Source organism: Phyllobates terribilis, unplaced genomic scaffold (genome assembly GCF_046119375.1).
Source record: "Phyllobates terribilis strain yellow unplaced genomic scaffold, ASM4611937v1 Scaffold_207__1_contigs__length_3498100, whole genome shotgun sequence".
Classification (NCBI taxonomy): domain Eukaryota; kingdom Metazoa; phylum Chordata; class Amphibia; order Anura; family Dendrobatidae; genus Phyllobates; species Phyllobates terribilis.
Window position 1 is genome coordinate 465,119 of NW_027362967.1, and position 6,000 is coordinate 471,118.

Sequence of the window (6,000 nt, forward strand, 5' to 3'; positions counted from 1 at the left end):
CCCACAGGGAAATTAACCCCTTTTGGCTGCAAGTTATAGATCTTAAGGGGAAAATTGAGGGGGATATAAAGGAATATCTTGTGATTAATAAAAATACAACTTATTTTTTATATGTATGGGAAGCCATGAAGGCCGACCTTAGAGGAATATTTATAACAGAAATCTCAGCAGCTAAATCCCGGACTAAGCAGCAGGGTCGATTGGTGTTTCAGGAATTGGGAGCTGCAGAGAGTGCGATGATTACAGATCCAACGCCGGCTGCGCAAAACAGAAAGCAGCTCAGGACCTGCTGAATCAGGGAACATTGCAGCTGCAGGAAGGAAGAAGCTGCTTCACAAGGTGCAATAATGTGAAGAGGGGGGAAAGCAGGTCACTTATGTCATCAAGCAATAGCATAAACAGTTTTTAAAGGTAGAAAACAGAAAAGGTACTTTCCCAGATGAATATAATATAGGATTATTCAAAGGATACAAATTAAAAAATAACATTTAATTTATTAAAATAGAGACACAAACAAAGAACACATGAAACTTTTCTTCTCTGTGTGGGATTCACCAGAGAATTACACCATTCAGTTGTGTAGGTCTTCAAGTCTCCTCCTGTGTAATAGCGGCCTGTTCCCCGGTTCCCGTTAAATAACTCAAAAGCACCGAGCAAAACCCTTCATTTCTGAACACCACAACGTCATTTCCTCTTATTGGAACGCATTATTCTGCAGCGTGACATCGCAACACGTCACTTCTGGTGCGCCAACGATCTGCATACTGCCGGAACGCGTGATTCGTAATAGCACGCACACGTGCAAGTCCTTCTATGACAAAGTCCTTCATATTCCAAACCGCAGACACATGTGGCTTTATAGATGACCCCTTCACTTCTGCAATTCATGAATGATCTGAGGACATATTTTTCTCCCGTGGCTTTGTTCTAGAAGGACTTGCCTACATTAATGGCCTTACATGCCACACACCCACATCCTTTGTTCTTTCCAAATCTACCAATAACTTGCTTTAGGTAGATAGCAGCAAGGTGAGAATAATAATAAAACATAACTTTGATTAAAGCGTATAAAAACAACTACAGTAGTATAAAAATAAGAACACCTCTGTTTCTCATAAATATAGATTTAAATGAAGAGAGCGCCACAGTGGTGGACAATATATCTGTAAATGGAGATAGAACTGTAAGAAACCTGCATGTAAATGCCTGAAAATGACAGTGGTCATATATAATGCATACCAAGTGTAGGAGGAAATGTCAACAAGTTTACTTATTAGGATGGTGTAAGGCAGCGCTAGTCATCATACTGGGGGATACTCGCTGCACCGAGTAAATTAAGCACACGTGCAATGTCCTTCCGGTATTTTCTCAATACAGCAGTTTATTATGTTATCATAAACCGCTGTTCACACACATAATGTCCATCTTAGTTTGTCACCGGCTTGTTTACACACTTAACATCCGGGAGTCTCTCAAATAGCAGACAGGCCCAATTGGCCCAGGACACAGGACTTCAGCAAGGTAATACTATAGCAATGTCCATAACACAGTCCATGTAACAAAGTGTATTACCTTTGCCGGGTTTAGTTGCTGCAGTCCCTTTAATCCGCCACCACTGTGGCTTTGTGGCTTCCCAGGTAGGGGTCTCTAGCCGTCGTCCCGTCTAAGGCTACTGGAATGTTTCACTCACACACATCCAGTCTGCGCCTTTCCGGACTCTTCACCAAGCCTCTGCCTTCCAAGGCCACTAGCATCCACTCACAGGATCCAGTCTCAGCCTTTCAGGCACCAGGCTTCACTCAGCCTCACTAGGCAGAATGGTGTCCCACACACATGGGGAACAGGCCTCATGTCTCTCACACCGAACACACCTGTCTCCAATTACCGGGGTTTATATATCCTGTGGACACATACACCCATACTGACAGGACCTTGCTGATGTCAGTCATGTGATCAGTCAGCTGTGTGTATAGGTCCTGTGTGCTGTCCTAGTCATGTGTACAGACCTTTACTGTGCATACAGGACCTGTGTGATGTCACAGTCATGTGACCAGTCAGTTAAAGGGGAAGGTATATGGTCAGGTAAAACACATCCTGGACCATTTACAGTAATGCTCGAAAGCTGCTGCATTACATATCCCCCCCCTCTGTTCAAACTTGTGGGGTTGAACACATAATATACACAATAACATTATAACCCCCAGCTCACATAGAGACCATGTACTTTACAATTGTGCTACTCAGCCCCTGGAACCTTAGTCAATGACATTAGCCCATTCCTTAGGGACCTACCATTTGTCATTGTCACTGACTTCGTCAGGTCACCTTTCCGGGTCGCAACCTTGTCAGGTCTTCCCCGCTCCCAGTGGTCAGTCATAATCTTGTCAGACCTCCCCCGCTCCCAGCGGTCAGTCGTAATCTTGTCAGGTCTTCCCCGCTCCCAGCGGTCAGTCATACCGCGGTGTGACTCACATGCCCTGATATCTAAGGTCCGGTTCGACTCAGTACTGTCCCGTCCTCTATTGGTTCGTTTGTATGGGCTGCTCAAACCTGAGTTACTGGAGGTCTCACTACCTCTAAACCCACGCCCCCTACTCTCAGGACATCTTGAAAGGTCCCTAAGTCCAGCTATAGCTGTTCTGTTATTTAGGGGGCCCTTTCTCTGTCTGGTCTCGTAATTTCTAGATGGCTGCCATCTTCTGTTACTCAGATGATGCTGTCTATCCACTCACAGTCTAGCGAGATTCAACTGTTCTACCTCTCGCAGGTAGGTTACTCGGTACTCCAACAGCATGCGTATATATTCTAGGCTTTCTTCTGTTCCTACAGCGGAGAATGATACCATGCCGTCTTCGTCTGGTATCCAGTCCTGACTATCATGTGGACTGCTTACTTTCACCACACCAGACTTCTTGACCATCATCTGCATGGCTCGACCGCTTCTCCCAATGAGCTTTCTCACCAGAACATGAGGCACCCGGATGACCTCTTCACGCATACTGTGAGCTTTCCTCATCAACTCCAGTTGTCTAACGGCTTGTTCCGTCTTCAACCGGAGAAACCGCTTCGTGCGAATACATCGCCAATGCATATCACTTAGGATCGCCACCCTCTTCACTGTGACTTCGGTCATGGACAGAACCACCAGCTGTTTAGCTTCGGAGGTCAAGTACACCTTACAGGCTCCCACAGCCTTCTTAAACTCTTCATGCACGGACTCACGTGTGCATTCTTCCCTCAAATCCTCGGGTACATCTACGAGGCATTTGTACCAAGACGTTTCGGTCTCACCAGTGGTTTCCAGACGATCAACCAGCTCAGGGTTCAGGGACAACTGACTTTCAGCTTCTTCCCCCTGTATGCTTACCCTGAGCTGACTCACAGCTACAAATTCACGAATTTTCGTCTTGACCACTTCCACTTCATATTTATCTTCTGTTATCATGCTCTTAGCTCTCCTCAGGTCCACCTTCTCATGGTATAAGGGAGTGAGTGCAACGTGTTTGCCCTTTTCCTTCTCCAAGGAGGCCTCGTTCACTGAGTGATACTTTGTCATGCGACTTTTGAGCCCGGAAACCTCTTCCTCTAGTTCCGTCACTCGCCTCTCAGCGGCCCGTCTCTGAAGCTCTTCCTGCTTCAACTGCTCTTTTAACAGTAGAGTTCTCTCAGACCTCTCTTGCTTCAAATGGGCCTGAAGCAATTCCTTGAGCTCCCTGATCTCGGCTCTTACTTCCACCGAATCATCCAAGCTCGCATCACTCGAGGAGGTATCTGCTTCATACCTCCCATCACCAGCGGTCAATTCCTGGCCCTGGTCTGTGGCTTTTCCGATGGACTCCTCCATCCTCTCTCGCCCAGCTTCCATCTTGCTGACTGTTTCCTTAAGGTACGTCTCTGCCTTCTGGAGAGTATCACAGGACATCTGTAGCTCCTTCACCTGAGCTTCCAGATCTAGGGTCTTTCCCCGGAGACCATCATTCTCCTCACGGGTGTCTTGCAGAGTGGTCTCAACCACTTGGCGCACTTGCTCTGCACCCGCCTTATCCTCCTCTAGTTTTGCTTTTACCTTGAGGAGATCCTCTTAATCTCTCTTAAGTTGTTGCAGTTCCATACCGAACTTTTCATCACACTCCTTCTTGGAGTCACACAGCTCCTGGTTGAACTGTTCGCGCAATCGTTCTAGGTTTTGTTCACGCCCAGCAACTTCATGCTGCAGCGCCTCTTTGAGGGCAGACAGCTCTAACTGTACCAGGGAGAAGCGATCTTTCACCTCGCATAACTCATCTTCACACACCGCTTTGTCAATCTCTAATTGAAAAACCTCCTCCTTTATTTTGCGGCGGTCCTCCTTAATTCCGTAGAACATTTCCTTCCACTGGTTAATTTCCGCGTTGCTTCCCTCCATGTCTCGCTGCCTGTTCCTCATAACCTGGTATATTTTCTGCTGCTCAGACTCCAGGTTCAGCTGGTCTGAGGACACGTTCCCCAGGTTTTCACATAACTGCTGCACGTCAATCTGACACTGCGGCCTGATAGACTCCCTCTCTTGGTCATGACTGGCCGCCTCCCCTTTCAGGGCTGTCGGATCCTGATCCGTCAGTCTCCGTACCGTACCGGAGGTTGCTACTGGCAACTTCATCTCCTCTTCTACCTCTAAAGGAGGATCCACACTTGAAGCATAGGCACACAGTACTATATTCTCTTTATTTTCATTTTCAGGGAGTACTACCGGAGCAACCTTTTTGTGGCCCTTGCGCCGTCGACGACGAGAGGGGGACTCTCTCCCCTCGTCTAGCCCCTCCTGACTGAACTCACTTTTTACTTTTATAGTGTCACAGTCAGCTACGGGGTCTGTGTCACTCCCCATGGTGTTGTGGACTAACAGGTCACCTCCCACTTTGACGTCACCCCCTTCTACTGGAGTTACCCCGTTATCAACGGTCACATTGTCATTTTTAGGAGGTACCAACCCACAACCAGTAACAATTTTCAGTTTTCTACACTCCACACTCTTGTGAAAATCCGCCCCTTTTTTAGACCCGCCCCCTTTTTAACAACCACACCGGCAGGGTAATTTTTACACAAAAATCAGCAGTAGTCTTAGGACTCAGTTCACAACATCTCTTACCACCTCCCCGGGCACTCTGGGACAACACTGGCGCCCCCGGAGAGTTCATAGAATGGTCCACTGCCGCCATTCCACATGGTGCCCACAGCTCCCGCACCATGTCCAGTTTCATGTCCAGTAGACGTTTCTCATATATGCGGTCCGACTCGTCAGACCCATTTGCTGCTCCGTTCACAGCCATTGCGGTACGCTGTTCACACTAGAACTTCACCGCTCTCCCGGAAAAATATTCGTGGCCCCGCCGAGCCACCGCAAACCAGGTTTGAGTGCGACGATAATCTTCGCAACCCCGCCGAGTTGCCGCAAGATGCTTTAAACTTCGTGAGCCCCGCCGAGCCACAGCAAACCAGGTTTGAGTGCGACGCCAATCTTCGCAACCCCGCCGAGTTGCCGCAGGATGCTTTATCCACACTCGTCGTCCTGTGCCGTTGACGCTAGCAACCGGGCTGTCGTTGCTGCTAGCAACCGGACTGCAGTTGCCGCTAGCAACCGGACTGCAGCTGCCCGCATCCTCGAACCATATGTAAGGCAGCGCTAGTCATCATACTGGGGGATACTCGCTGCACCGGGTAAATTAAGCACGCGTGCAATGTCCTTCCGGTATTTTCTCAATACAGCAGTTTATTATGTTATCATAAACCGCTGTTCACACACATAATGTCCATCTTAGTTTGTCACCAGCATGTTTACACACTTAACATCCGGGAGTCTCTCAAATAGCAGACAGGCCCAATTGGCCCAGGACACAGCCTTCAGCAAGGTAATACTATAGCAATGTCCATAGCACAGTCCATGTAACAAAGTGTATTACCTTTGCCGGGTTTAGTTGCTGCAGTCCCTTTAATCCACCATCACTGTGGCTTTGTGGCTTC